This window comes from Oryzias latipes, chromosome 4 (assembly GCF_053564925.1).
Source record: "Oryzias latipes strain Hd-rR chromosome 4, Olatipes_Hd-rR_3.1".
NCBI classification, from domain to species: Eukaryota; Metazoa; Chordata; class Actinopteri; order Beloniformes; family Adrianichthyidae; genus Oryzias; species Oryzias latipes.
The window spans coordinates 29609088-29624531 of record NC_136240.1 but is presented as its reverse complement, the minus strand read 5'-3'; the positions used below and the strand labels follow the sequence as shown (position 1 = coordinate 29624531).

The window sequence follows — 15444 nt, the reverse complement described above, 5'->3', positions numbered from 1 at the left end:
TAAAATCTGAAGTTATGAGCATCAAAAAAACAAACAAACACTTGCATAATTTAAAAAAATAATCCTTATAGGGAATTTGTATGACAAATTAATGCTGACATTTTTATTGGTCACTCACTGCCCCCCCCCTCGCACACAAACACACACAGTCACAAACACAGAGAGAAACATGCACACAAGCAGCTCTACACAAAGAAACACAATAAGCAACAACAGCATCAATCACAAATGGAAGCATTTCATTTCCATTAATTTGGCTGCGGATTAAAGCTGACCCATTTCTGTTAATAGAGGCTGCTTTGGACGGGAGACAAAGGCAAAATGTGGACACACTACATTAATGTTTATTATGGGTGCACCTACACAACAAGGAGCAGGTTGACAGAGAAAGTTTTTGTCAGCAGATTTGATGCCAATCTGTAGGTTTTTTTAGTTCAAAGTTTTTTCATGTAATATTTAAATACAGCCTTTGGTTTTTTTAAATGATCTATATTCTGTTTAATGTTGACATAACTTTGAATTTTGCATGGTCACTGTGGCTCTGAAATTCTTTTTTCAATGTTCCATGTCTAAGTTGTGTTTCCATTTTTGTATGCAGAGCTCTCAAAGTGACATTTTTTTTCTTGGCAATTCATTGACAATCAGTCAATTACTTCAAGCAGCTTATTGCAATTTTGCTTTCAATAAATTATAGGTTTTTGTGATTGCTGCTCAAGTACAAGGAAATGCTAAATTCGTCAAGTGGTAATTATTTCTGACAGCAGGAAGTTATTTCTCCATTGAAGTGTGTTTATCTATAAAAATGCTGAGAACAGTTTCCCATTAGGATGAGAAAAGACAGCTTCCGACTTCTTCTAAATAAAAAAATGAGACGGAACACAGAACATGAAGCAAAATTCCAAGTTTTACCTCTAGAAATGAATGACACCCAAGACCTTTATCTCAAAAAGTACTACACCTAATGGTATGAAACTTAATGAACAATTACTTTAGAGTAATCTATACCAATTCTGGCTTTATTGCGCCACCAGGTGGTCATTCATAGCACAAAAGGATTTGGGCCTTAATCTTCCAGAGCAATAGTCTTAGCAACACACCTATATTCCCCTGTGGTTCCTTGGATAGTAGAAAAACAGCAAACATGGATCTGCCATCTCTACCTTACTAGATTTTTTGCAATTCACAAGTTTTTCCAAATCCTTTTTTAACCCCCTATGCCACATACTTTGACCTGTCTTTGCATATTTCTGCACGTACTCTATTTAGGCTACCACAAATCCAGTGGTACCACCCATTTCACATAATTCCATAACATTTCTTTAAAGCACGTAATGCAAATTAGACAGGAGTGGTTGTCAACTTTGCAACCATGCAGCTCCTTAAAAAATGAACATAATCTCACCACATTTGAAAAGACACCTTCTTCAATTTAGGGTGAGTTAGCGCAACAACTTTCATAACAATACTCCCTTAGGTGGTGTTATGATCTATTCCAATATGTTCCCCCTTATATCTCCAAAAGTGATTGACCCACATGAATGAAACTTGACGTGCAGGCTGGACGGAAGCAACAGCTTTAAAATGGTTTAAAACAGCATTGCTTTTAGCAATCTGACACAATTTCTTTAAGCAATTGCAAATCTAGTTTTAAATTTTTTTCTGTCTTCTTTTTTGTGTGCTGCACTTTGTTACTCCTAAAGGAGTTGTAAAGTGCTTTATAAGTAAAGCTTCATTCATTCATTCATTCATTCATTCATTCATTCATTCATTCATTCATTCATTCATTCATTCATTCATTCAAAACACATAGGACACTGGCCCTCAAGGCCTCCTTTGTTCTAGTTCTAAAAATACACAATGCAGCTTCTTTTGATCTTCTCTATTCCTCTAGATACATTCTCATAGCAAATATTGGATTAAGGATTATCTCCATGGTATGAATCCATACTGTTATTCACAAATGCTCACTTCTGACCCCACCTCAACGTCGACAACTCCTTCCCATAACTTTGTTGTGTTACTAATCAGTTTTATTCCTCTGTAGTTTCCACAACTCTGCACGCTTCCCTTCTTCCTGAACTGTAAACCAGTGCACTTCACCTCTAATACTCAGGTATCCCCAAACTCTACAGCCACCTCCCCTAAAACCTGACACACCTCCACAGATATATTGTCAAGACCAACTGCCTCTCCACTCTTCATCATCCTCAATGCCTTTCCACTCTTGACCTTTGTTACTTTAACATTTTCCTCATTCATCTGATCTTCACAGTTCTTGCCAACACATTTCCATCCATGTCATCATCACCCCAACTTAGTCCAGGTTCTTCGTACGGTTTCTCCCTTTCTCTTCAACCTCTCCCTCACATACTTCCTTTGTCCTTTGCCACCTCCTCCTCCACCTTGGGCAGCATCTCTCTGTACTTTCTGTCTGCTCTGTTCTGTCCTCTCAGTGTCCCACTTTTTCTTAGCTAACATTTTCCTACTAACACACTCCTGAAGTTCTTCATTCTACCCCCAAGTCTCCTTATCTGCTTTCCTCATTCCAGATGACACGCCAAGTGCCTTCCTATCAGTCTAACTTTAGCTGTAGTTGTTCAGTCATCTTTGAGATCTCCCAAAGCCGGTTTCCTAAAAGCCACTCTTCTTTTCAATTTCTACAACTTGGTCCTCTGTTCTGCCTTCTCCATGTTCCTCTCTACCAGAGTCAAGTAAAGCCAAAGGATTTGATTTATATATTCTAAATTTGTATTCAATGTCATTGAGTAACTTATTGTAAACCAAAAAATGCATCTCGTCTCGTAATGAAACATTTTTCAATATTCTCAGTCCTCCAGGTCATTTCATCAAATGATTCTGTTGTTCAAGGCCTTCAGTAAATCCATTCTGCGGGTCCCAATGGTTACTTTTTAAAGTTAAAAGCAACTTAAAAAACATTAAGGTTTTTCAAAACAAAATGCGATCTATTTAAGTTCAGGGCAACAGAATAGATATTTAACTGGATGATCTAGAAGATCTTCCAAAACACCTTTATCTGCTCATGAGGAATTCAATTTCTATTATGTGCTGACCACGTAAGAGATATTGAGAAGGAATAGACATATGCCATGTGAGCAGATGCAAATGTCAATAATCCAATGTTTGTCAGAATGGTTAGCTAATATTAAATTTTTTGACGGGGTCTTGGTGTGGCTTAGAGGTGGTGGCACTCATTTTATGTTTATCATTCATGTGTGGCAAGTCTGAGTAGGGTCTCGGCATCCCACACAAACATTTCAAAACAGGATCATACTTCTCTATGATTTTTGAGAATTGATGAAGTAGTTAGACTGGTTTATGTTGAAAGTAAAGAAAAGTACTAGTTTCACACAATGTAAAGACTGACTTTAAAGTTAAACTCAGATTTTCATCATATTAATGCCAATATCATCATGATCGGCCCTGGTTTTTTACACTTACAATTGACCACAATATCAGCTCCTTCCCAATCATTGCTGGCAGAAACAGATTTCCTTTTTGGTTCAATGACAGTGGCTCAGGTGGTTGAGCGGGTCGTCCAATGATCGAAGGGTTGGCGGTTCGATCCCCACTCCCACCAGCCAAAATGTTGTTGTGTCCTTGGGCAAGACACTTCACCCTCCTTGCCTCCAGTGTGGCTCCACTGGTGTGTGGATGTGCATGAATGATCCTGGTGATGGTCAGAGGGGCCGTAGGCGCGAAATGGCAGCCACGCCTCTGTCAGTCTGCCCCAGGGCAGCTGTGGCTACAACCGTAGCTTACCATCACCAAGTATGAATGAGGAGTGAATGAATAATGGACATAATGTAAGCGCTTTGGGTGTCTTGAAAAGCGCAGATAAATCCAATCCATTATTATTATTATATTTGCTTCCATTTTGCCCGTGTTGTGGGTTTTTGCTGCCAACGTTAACAAAGTCTCTTTTGAATAAACGTCCATCATTCTTTATCATATACAATTAGAATGCTGGATAGTTTACCTGACCATGTTTTTTAGCACATAATTATGTTTTTTTTTTTCAGCATACAGTACCACTTTCTTTTTGTCTACGCTACCTTCTTTCTCAGACCCAAGCTTCTGATCCTCACAGTGTCTCAGCGAGTGCAGCAGGAGACAGTGCAGATCAACTGACACAAGTGTTGACTAAGAGCTTGAAGAGTGTCTCTGTGGCTGAATCTGATATCTACCTTTGATTTCATACACAGAAACATGTTGCATTAAGCTCAACAGTTTTCAGTACCTTTTCTTCTTTCTTGTCATACAAAATATTGTTTTGTTTCAACAGGAGATCACATCTAACACATGTAAAAATCACTGAGATTATCAATAAAAAAAGGATTAAATTCATATTAGTAGCACGTAAATATATATATGAAACAAATCATAAACAAACAGAAGACTCCAGCTTGAGTCACTTAAAATGCAGAGGAGCAAAAAGAGGATGAAAATTACAACATGTGAAATAAGTCATTTTTGTTAAATTCCTCTTTCTGCATCTAAAGAAAAAATAACAATCATAGATGTGGGCCAGCTTGCAGTTAAGTCTGAGCAAAAGATTAGTTGTAACAAAAGCTCATTCTGTGAAACACAATGTAAGGATTCAGTAAGAGTTTAAACAGTCAAAGAGAAAAACTGGCATTTTAAGTGACTTCAAAGGCTTAAAACTGATAAGAACTGTCCAGTCAGCAACAACTTGACTCTCAGACTTTAGGGATTAGACTTGCCCTAATTCAGAAAAAGTTCTGTCAAATGATCATATTTTTTAGGATTTCATTTTGCCCTTCGAGCACTTGTCAATCTTTGTACTGTCGCGTTGCGGTATTTTAAAGCACATTTTTGGTGGTTTAGTGTGAAAGTAGAGTACAAAGAACCATTTTATTCCTGCACATTTTTTTCTTAAGTACACCTTTTATTCATTAAAGTGTAATTAAAAGTTTAACAGAGATAGATATCCAGTTGGATTTTATTAAGTGAGAAAAACAATGTATCTACTATTTATGTTAAATCGTAAAGGTAACTTTTAGATTGACATCACAGTTGCATGCTGTGTAACGAGACACAGAAAAGCTCGAAAAGTGGTGTTAAAATAAACATTCCAACAGATAAACAGTTGGACTCTTTCTGTTTGATAACCCGACAATCGTTGTTTTACATTTGTTCGCGGCTCATCTGTTGCTACTGTCTGACTGTGTGGATCATGTGACCCCTGACCACTGTGGCTGTTTTGGTCCAGTTGTTCCGCTCCGAGGACTGATTGTAATCAGAATGAGGACTCTCAGAGTGAACCAAAATTCAGTACGATTGGAGAGGAAAGATGGGTCCGAGAGCGGTTCCTGGTCCCGGACTAGGGTCCACTTAGGTGTATTCAGACAGAAAATTTGTTCCGGATTATCGGGGGAAACTAACTCTGGTTCACTTTAAGTGAACAAAATGTGTCCAGTCTGAAAGCACCCTTGGTCAGAAAGTTGCAGAGCTCAAATATAACCCCTTCCAAACCATCAGTACCACAAAAAGCACCTTCATAAGCCTCCTCAGCTAGCCATGCAACACCAAACCAAGCAGAGACACAATGCCACTCAGGCTGCCTGATCCTAAAAGAAACAAGTGTCAGATCTGCCTAAAAAGTAAGAACAGAAAAGTGTGCATCAAGTGCAAGAAATATAGTTGCAAAGATCACACTAAGAGGGCACCTTTTTGCCACACATGCATTCACACAATTCGCCTGAGTTGTGGACAGAACTGTTGGTACGGAGTGAGCCCACCCCCACTTTCCATTATCCATCTGTTTACACTTCCTCACACTACAGCCCTTCACAACTTCAGCCTAACATTACAGTCCAACAAAATGGCGAGTAATATTGAAGCTATGCAGTCGTACAGTTTGGATCCAGATTCCAGCTCAGACGAGGAAAACAAAGAGGTGAATGGATCTATTTGTTTAGAGGTGGCTGCATCAGAATGGAGCAGAGCAGGGAGATTTGGCCCACCCAGTATATTTTTTTGTAACTAATACAATATTTTTTCCAATTGCATTTTGTGTCACTCCTCATTCACAGTGAGCTGAATAAAGAAATACTCAGTATATGCAATCTTAGGCTTAATTTTCTTTCTACGTAATCAGAAAAATGCTAGAAAACCATGTTAAAAAGAGCAAAAACACTATTTGTAAGTCTTTAAAAAAAATTGAACAAAAATAAATGCACAGTAATTAGGGATGCAGACATTTAAAAAAGAAAATTAATGTTTGCATGTAATTATCTAAATACGTGCGGCCAGTGCTTAACTTGTTGGCTGCACAGTCGTTTAGGATTAGGGTTACGGTTAGGTTAATACGTGCGACCAACAACAATGTTTAGACTTGGATGCACTAATGCAGCAATTAAATCTTGGCCGCGCGTATTATGTGTGGCCAACATGAATTTTTGTGCTTGGTTGCACGTAAATATTTGCCTGTAACATCAGGCTTGAAAAAAAATGGGACCTATAGATTTATTTTAATGTCTGCATCCCTATTTAGTTAATTTCTTTCTTAAAAAAAATCATATCCTTTGGAAACCATCATTCAAAGCTGATTAAATGGCAGCCTGTGTATGTGCTGATAGGAAGACCTTGGGATGATTTTAACTCATAAAACAGCACTGTACATTTAGTCAAAGAAAAAACCCATTTATTTACAAATGAATCTATATGCTTTCAGACATGTAAACACAGAGGAGAGGTGGAGGAAAGAAAACATCATGAGGATTGAACTCAGGAGATCCAATCAGGAGGTGAACATGGACAGGTGTGTGATTGTTTGACCAAACTGTTCGTGGGTGTTAAACTCAACTGTTACCCAAAATTCCTATTCTTCCTTCCTCTTGTAAACATGTTTGCTTTTCTCCTCAGTTCAGTTGGTTCTGTAAAAGACCAACATAAATCCTCATCGTGCAACCTTCACTGTTCGGATGCAAAACGCCTTTTTTCCCCCCAGTTGTCTCCAACTCTGTGTTTCTTTAAGAGCGCGCTGAGAGGGCGGGCTGCAATTCCCGTGTCCGGCCGCTAGGCGCGTCTCTGCTCCATCAAAGCTCAAGGTGTTCAGGAGAGGAGGGTGCTGGGGGGGGGGGGTGCGAGAGAGAGAGGACGGTGTTTTATCAGCCAAGTGTAGCCTCAATCGTGAGGAGCAGACGATGGGGGAAAATCCCTCGCTTGTTTCTTTTTCTCAAAATCACCTTCATTTCAGATTTAAGTCTGTGCGCCTGCAAAGACCTGGAGCCTGGCGATTTTCAGTCACAAGAAATTCTGATTCTTTAAATAGTTCTGAATATAACAAAAAAAAAAAAATATTAAACCATCTGGAGCTAAGGCGCACTTGTTTGGGACTGGAGCGTCTCCTGCGTTTCTTTCCGCGAGAGTAGAATTGTTGGACCGCGTCTAACCCGACTCTACCCTCCGGAGTGAAAGTGCGTCCGCCTCATTCCTCAGGATTTTTTTTAATCTTCGGAGGTGGAAATATGTAGCTTTTGGGAGGACTGGAGCTTTTCCTAACGGGACGTGACGCGCAGAGGAATATTGTCTGACGTGAGGGGAAGAAGGCACCGATGGATGCGCCTCTGACGGTAAATACGCAAATCAGACTCAATTCTGTAAGCTGCACGAGGGATGTAGGGATGTTGGTTTGGGTTTGGGTAATTTACCGCTTAAATCCAGAACTGTAAAAGCTGTGGGCTGATGCTTGGTTCCTGATTTTCATGGCAGAATTACCCTGGAGATGTGGTGGAGGAAGTTGCGGCTGTGGAAATGAGCGTTTTCATTTAGGATTTAACGTGTTTCTTCTTTGTGGAGCGCGTAATAATGAGGGGATTTGTGCTTTTTGGAGAGGGTCCCGTGCCCAGCTGAAAAAAGAAAAAGAAAAAAATCCCATCTTTTTCTGTCTGCCACTTTGGACTCTCTGCTCCCAAACGCATGGGCGCGCACTGTGTGCACGGTCGCAGAACGAGCTGCGCAAAGCAGGCGGATTACTATTTAAGGGTCTGAGGGAAAAGGGACAACTTTAAATGCGCTTTCACTCAACTGCTGTGAAATTGCATGGGGTTTGAAAGAGCAGCATCCCACGAAACACCTGCAGATGGCCGGACGCGCTTTCTGCTCTGCTAAAAAATGTCTCTCTATCCAAAAAGAACATCCGGATAGGATGCTTCTACAATACATTTTGACAATATTAAAGTCGAACTCTTTTCGATGGGAAAGGGGGGATGGGTGTCAGTATGAACAGAGACTGGAAGGAAGTGTGCGCTTGCTGAAAGGACTCTCTCTACCCTGATGGAGAGAAGAAAAAAAAGCAGGAGAGTTTGCGCTGTCAGCCGCTGTGGGGGCACCATCACCATGTAAAACTGGATAGATGTGCGCGTGTGTCCGTTTATACCTCAGAACCATGTCACCTAAAGAGCTGCAGTGTGTTCCTGTCAGCTAGGTAGCCATGGATGAGGTAAGATGCAGCACCAAGTTCCTCAGTTTGAGCGGGGGGGTAGTAAAGGGGAAAAAAAAGGAAAAGGTCTCCCTGGGCACGATTCTTCATTCAACAACCCCAGCATCACATTTTCTACAAGCAAACTCCACAAGCACCTGATTTGGAAGTGTTGAAATTGTTCATCAGTCCTCCCAGTGGTTTGGTCCTGGTTTCTTGGGGGGGGGGGGGGGGGGGGGGGGGGGGGGGGATGAAGATGCTCTTGGATGATGGAGGGAAAAAAAGACAAAAAAAGACTGAGAAGAGCTGAGTTTTAACCAGGAACCTGTTTGCTGTGCAGACACAGAACTGCCGGCCTTCATTAAGGGGGATTTCTGCTTACAAAACACACAAAAACACAACAGGAATGCTCTATAAAATAGTTAATCACAGTGACACATTAAAGAAAAAGTGTTTATACCAAAAAGTGTGTGTTGTTTTGGCATTCTTTCCACATTCTAGGATCGAGATGAAGGGAGTTTCTTTGTAAATGATCGATTCTTTTTTGGTTCCTGCTGTTCAGTCCTGGGGTACGTTTAGGCCGTGGTGTCTATTAACCGGAAGTTGCAGCCATTCTGTCTGGCAGAAACTCCAATAATAAACTTACAGTTTTTGTAATCAATCAAGCCCAGTTTAAGTCAGTTTATCATGGATACTTGTAGGCTTTCAAATTGTTACAACCCAAATTCATTTTTCTACTGTTTTGATGTTTCAAAAACATAAAAGGTTCTTTATTAAGCTAGAAGACTTCCCCCAAAAGGCCAAAACCTTAACCAACTAAAATTGAGGGCCTATAGGCCTGATGAAAATGCAAGATCAAACAGTGTACTCTCTGATTGATTAATGGCTGCTCTTCAATGAAGAAAGTCCTATAAATTATTCTGTGACATTACCCAACTCTCCTCACGTAGACTTTGGGGGTGTTTTTATGTTAAAACACAAACACTTGTGCGTGTTTCCAGAGTATTTGTCCCTGTTGTCAAATGGAGGTCCTGTCAGAGTGTCCTTGGTGTGGACGCTGAAGGCCGCGCTGGCTACGTGTCAGGCGCTGCAGGAAATGGCAGCGGTTGATAGCTTGTGAATTAGAATATGTCCTGATGTATTCCTCCCAACACATCATTACAGCATAGTTTGAGTACTCAGACATGTTTGTTCATAATTATTATCAGCAGAAGGAAAGAAGCAGCATTTACTCCATGAAACAGTGGGTGGCTTGACGACAGAGGCCAATGTTGATAAATTTCAGAGCTTCTTTCTGTCAATAGTGATTGTTTTGAAGACAATTACAGCTTTTTGGGTTGTGGCATTTAGTGTGTGTGTTTGATTTCTTTGCAGCACTTTATCATCCAGAGAACTGCTCAGTTTACGGATAAAAACCCTCTAACTAGAAAATGACCAACTCAAAGGTTCTTTGCTCTGAACTCTGTTTAAAGGTGATGAGAAAATCGGGGGTTATGGATCAATGGCTGAGAAACACTGCTGAACATACCATATTTTAAGGCCTGATTATACAATGATCAGGCAAAGAGGAAACAATTACACCATTTTAAATATGCATCTCTCTTCACTGAGACAGCAGAAAATAAATTGGGTATTGACAATGAAGACGTAAGTGTTTTTACCTATTGAGCCTCTGTTTGGGTTTAAGGGGAAGGAAGTATAATTTTCAACTTTATTTCTTCTATATCATTGTATCCCAATTATGTCTCTTATGACAGAGTAAAAAGCAATTTTTTAAAAGTAGAGTTTTAGTGACATTTAAAAGGCCAAGCACAGATAACAATTTTTAATTGGATCTGTTCAATTGTATTACCTAACCTTTATTTGATCAGGAAAAGAGAACATTTACATTAACAGCCTCTAATATTGTAGTGCTCTGACAAATATATGAATTATCTTACCTTGTTACAGGCTTGGTAAAGCCCATAATATGCAACCACAGGGTGCATTCCCCCATGTTGGTTTGAGCCACACCAGTATTTGTTTACTCAGCTAGTCTGCATCATTTGAAAGTGGTAAAGTTCCCCTAAACTTCACATAAATGAACCCTGGCCCACTTCTGAATGAGGATCTATTGTTTCCTGCAAGCAAACCGTTGTGGTTTACTGTAGTGTGATTGCAGATTAATTTAATGCACACAGAGGAGTAGAATTGAGGACGTAATTGTGTGCCATGCATGTGAATACAAAACACCCCAACGTGTGAATATCAATCAGTGTCAACTATAAAAAAGTTTGAAAATATGAGGTGTTTAAACATAGTAAACACAGAGGTAGAGTTAACACACAATGGTCAGAAGAGTAGTTTTCCTAAGGCTTCCTTTTCTTCACTGGTCTGAGCTTTTTCTAGTTAATTCAGTCCCCTAGTTAAAAACTTTTGGGACTATAAGATTTTCTTTAAGGTAATTTGGTTTGCTTTTTAGAGTGCTGTGTGAGGAGGCAAACCCTACAAATGGTAAAAAAAAAAAAAAAAAAAATTGATCAACATTGCCTGCCCATTCAAATGAACTAGAGCTGCACGATATGAGGAAAACTAGAGATATGCGATATTAGTGATTAATATTGCGATGACGATATAATTTGCGATACATTAAGAAATAGCAAAACAACCAAAAACATTATTTCCAGCTTAATTTAGATAAAAGTTAACACATTTCTACATAGGAGGGGAACATCTAACATAAAAGGGCTCCATCCGATTGGTCAGATGTAAAAAGGGCTTTATTTGATTCATTTAAATAATTCAAGCAGCCATAACATTGTTTTAGCACATTTGAGGAAACCATTTATTGCTATTTTTGCTGTATTTTACAAGATGCATATTGCACAGCTTAATATCGCGATATCGATAAATTTGCGATATATTGTGCAGGCCTAGTATGAAATTAACCTTAGTTACAATTAAGGCTGATTTGATTTCAATTCAACAAATTAAAAAAAATAAATAAAAAATGTTGAACGAAAACGTGCAAAAAGCTCAGATTTAACCTTCAGCTGTCTCTACATCCTGCTGTTATTTCTTAAAAAATCTTCCAAAGAAAAATGTCTTCAACTCAAATATATTTTTACAAAACTGTTGGTTTTAGTTTTCACACGGAGAAGGAAGACAGGCCAAGAATGTTCAGGAAACGGGGCCAAGGAGATTTGGTTTGTGATTGATTTTAGTGCACGGTGGTGCACGGTGTAAAACCCTCTGAGTTTAGCCCACATTTGAAGGACACATTCACAAGCCTTTTTTGTTTTTAAAAAGTAAAGCAAAGGTTCCACGTTATTTTATTGGTTATTATTGCTAATCATGGTCTCAGCATGAGTTTAGATGCTAATTTTAAAGGTTGAACTGTTAGTAGGGCGCTGTTGCAAGTCTATCATGAATTTCTTTAAAAACTGGTCCAGGCATAATATTCAAATTCAAATCGAATGCATGAAATGTGGTTAGCTGCTGTCTGTATGTGGAGTTTTTCTGGTTCATCAGGACATGTAAACCACATTTATCCTCTGCACAGAGCTTTACATTTTTAGTCTCAATAATAGTATTCTGACTCCATTCTACTTACTCAAGCTTATGTCTTATGCTGCCATTTATTTGATGATATTGTCATTTGACTTGTTGCCAGACCCAACTGACAATTGCAGACTTAAATCCCATCCAAGTCAACAAAACGCAGTGTAAATCCCAGCCTCTCTCTAAAATCACCCTAAAAACCATAAAACAGATCCTAGCCTCTTGTGAGAATTGTATCATTTGTTTTGGTTTGTTTTCAGTTTTGTCATAATGGTTCTTGGAATGTTCTCAAGCTTGTTTTTTCCTTGTCACAGTCTCACCTGATTTCAATGGATAATTATCCACAGCTGTCTTCTTCCAAGTTAATCACCCTCAGTGTGTTAGTGTCTGGTTTTCAAGTCAGGTGTTAGGTTAAAGTATTTTTCTTAAAAACAAAAAAAACTTCATTTTACGGTTTATTTCATGTTTAGATTATTATTTAACCTTATTATTTAACCTTATTTAACCTAATCTACCTGTTTGACAGAGGTAAAATGTCCTCAACTGAAAAAAGTCCAGATTACTTTATTTATTTATTTTTAATTAAAACTTCTTCCATGGAACCATCCTGGATGGATGAGTCTGCTCTAACCTCTAATGACAAACAAAAAGTAAGTGAGCTTTGTGCAGGTTCAGGCTGAGCTGTTGGTATTCCCGTTGAAAGCATTGCTTTATGACAATTCCTGAAGGTTTTTGTTTATTTTTCCTAAATCATATCATTCTTTAACACTGGGAATTATTTTCTATGATAAATTATGTGATTATGAAAATTTTGCCCAAGCTACTTTTTTTGTTGACAAACAGAATCATCTACAGCCAATAGTGTTTTCTTCTTTCTAGTTGTTGGAGTGACCATAGAAACTCTTCGTAGCTTTTGGTTACATTTCTGCATGAATTGCAATACAGGAAATTGGAAGATCACCTAAACGAAGTGGGTTCTGTACATCTCTGCACTTCCTTTTTTGATTCATATGCAAATTTATGTAAAGTATTGTTTTGCCATAGCTGTTGAGTGTAAACTTTTATTCATCCCATCCTTTGCCTCTTGAGTTCCAGGACATGTTTTGTCATGTTTGTTAACGTGTTCTAGGAAGTTAAAACAGCTGATTAGTGAAAAGGCCAGGACACTTGAGCATTTTTAGTTCTAGTTTGATAAACAGTCATAGGAAAACAGGTTGGAGGGAATGGTTGTCAACAGTGATAGAGTAGAAGTACTAAATTACCCTCTATTGCTTTCAAATCAGCTGGAATAATACCCCAGGTTCCTGGAAAAGGCATATATAGGGCCCTAATTTTCAAAAAGTTCCTGGATGAGGACCCTTCAGGGTTCGGTAGTGGTAGCCTGCTACTTTATACTCAATAACCTCCTATTTTGAAAACGTTTGAGGCCTGAAAGCTGCTGACATTCTGTGTGAGATGCAAAATTCCATTAGTTCCATTTAAATAAGAGTGAGCAACTTGAAGTGTGCCAGATTTTTTAAAATTATTTTTTTTTAAAACAGCCCAGTTAGGGACTGGACTACTCAAAACAAATATTGGTCTTACTTTTCCCAGTGACTTATTTTTTTCCTATTTTTAATTGCACAAAACAGAATACACAAAGATGACTATTTCCAGTTTGCAGAGCCTGTTAATGTAGTTCTTCTCAAAAAGCGCCACAACCTGTGCTGCTTCTTATGGGTGGTCGAACCTAATAAAGGTGAGGGGAAAAAATGTCTTGTGGGAAAATTGAAAAACAGTAGGCATTCATACTGGAGGCTTGTAGTGGTCCATCTTTGTCATTGATGGACGTCGCAGGCACTGACTGGGCTTTAGATGCTAAAAGCAAAACGTATCACTTAAATTAGATTCACAAGAAAGATATCCTGTTTCAGTCAGCAGCTCTGTGTTCCACTTTTCTGTTTACATATAGTAAGATTTAGTTCCAGAAAAGGGATCATGACAACCAAAAGCCGAACCATGTCACTGTTATGAAATATTGAGTCAACATTTTGATGGCTGTTTTATTTTTTACAGTGTATGTTTTCAATCCTCAAAGGGCAGGAGGGAACATAGTAGGCCACGTTCTTCATCTTCAGTTGTCACCGAAGTTTAATGAAGCCGGTGACAACTGAGTTTAGACCAGAAATTTCATTCCATTGTCTTTTATTAACGAAAGAGGCTTAGGAGTTTTTTTTTTTTGTGAATGTTTTGTTTGGTTGTGTTGACAGCCCAGAGTCGTGCTGACGAGATCCACATCTAAGTCAGAGTCAGCGTGATGGCTGCTGGTCTTTATGTGCTTTCTGGCGACTCATCCAGGTTAAACTACTCACTCTTGTCCAGTGTCAGAGTAGAGCTCCCTTTATGACTCTCGGTGTATTTTATGGTCTTTAGTGCAGAAAATGCTAATCATTTTCATTTAAGGACAAGGTCTTCTGTAAATGGACAATTATTGGATGGATTATAAAATCATTTTATGTTGCATAACAATAAATTATGATGTCTGTAATATGCTGTAACTTTGTGATTTTCCACATTGCTGAGAGCGTCAGTGGAATAATGGCAGGCAGCGGAACATTCATCTGACTGCTTTTCAAACGACTCGCCACATTGTCGGCCCTTGCAAACGGCTCCTGATATATGGCTCTATATTCCGAGGCGGGAGTCTCTTTTTCTTGCTGAGTTTGCGGAGTGAATGTCGCTGAATGAGCTGTGCGAGGATCATTATGGGGTTATATATGCATGCGAATACAAATCACAGACATGCGTAACCGTGCTGCGGTTTCCACGCAAAGCCACCGACTCACCTTTGCTCCTACGACTACATGGGAAAATAATGCAGCATATTAGTCAGATGCCAAAATACGGTGTTGAACAAAACCAGACCAACATCAAAAAGCCTTGGATGAAATTATTTATAGACTATTAAAATAAAATAGTATGGACATTTTTATTAAACCCATAATTCGAATCGATATTTAAGTCTAAATTGACAAATCAATTAGCAATGTTATCATACAACTTAAAAATGCATTTTAAAATTTAGAAATCAATATATTAAATTACTATTCAATCTGGCATTTTTCAAAATAAAATTTTGATTAAACTTAAAATCAAAAGCATTTCAAATTGTTATGGGTTTTGGGTACCATAATTCAAACAAAAATGCATTTTATAATTAATTGCATATATAGTTGTTTTTCCTTTAAATAAAAACAATGTAACATTAAATTGTACGTTCATTTTTGAATTCTAAATTACAAAATGCATTTTCAAATTGAATTTTATGATCATATCGCAGATTGGTATATTGGGAAATGCACATCTTTTTAAATTATGTGTCAAAACATCCATAAAATGGCTTCAAACCTATTTTTTGATTTAAAAAAAAAGAAAAAAAAACGGAATTGTTGTTGTCATTT

General features: G+C 38.4%; 1 protein-coding gene across 4 annotated transcripts in view; it reads left to right on the top strand.

Moving 5' to 3' along the window:
* The window catches only part of nlgn1 (neuroligin 1), a 406572-nt gene that overhangs the window by 17691 nt on the left and 373437 nt on the right, over positions 1 to 15444 (top strand). Inside the window, exon 2 of one of the 4 annotated variants that reach the window (XM_078945410.1) lies at positions 6716 to 6802. The gene's annotated coding sequence lies outside the window, so the exon portion shown is untranslated. Of the gene's footprint in view, positions 1 to 6715; positions 6803 to 6835; positions 7617 to 15444 lie in introns of those variants that run through there. The other 3 variants (XM_078945409.1, XM_020701552.3, XM_020701548.3) reach the window with 3 other exon arrangements.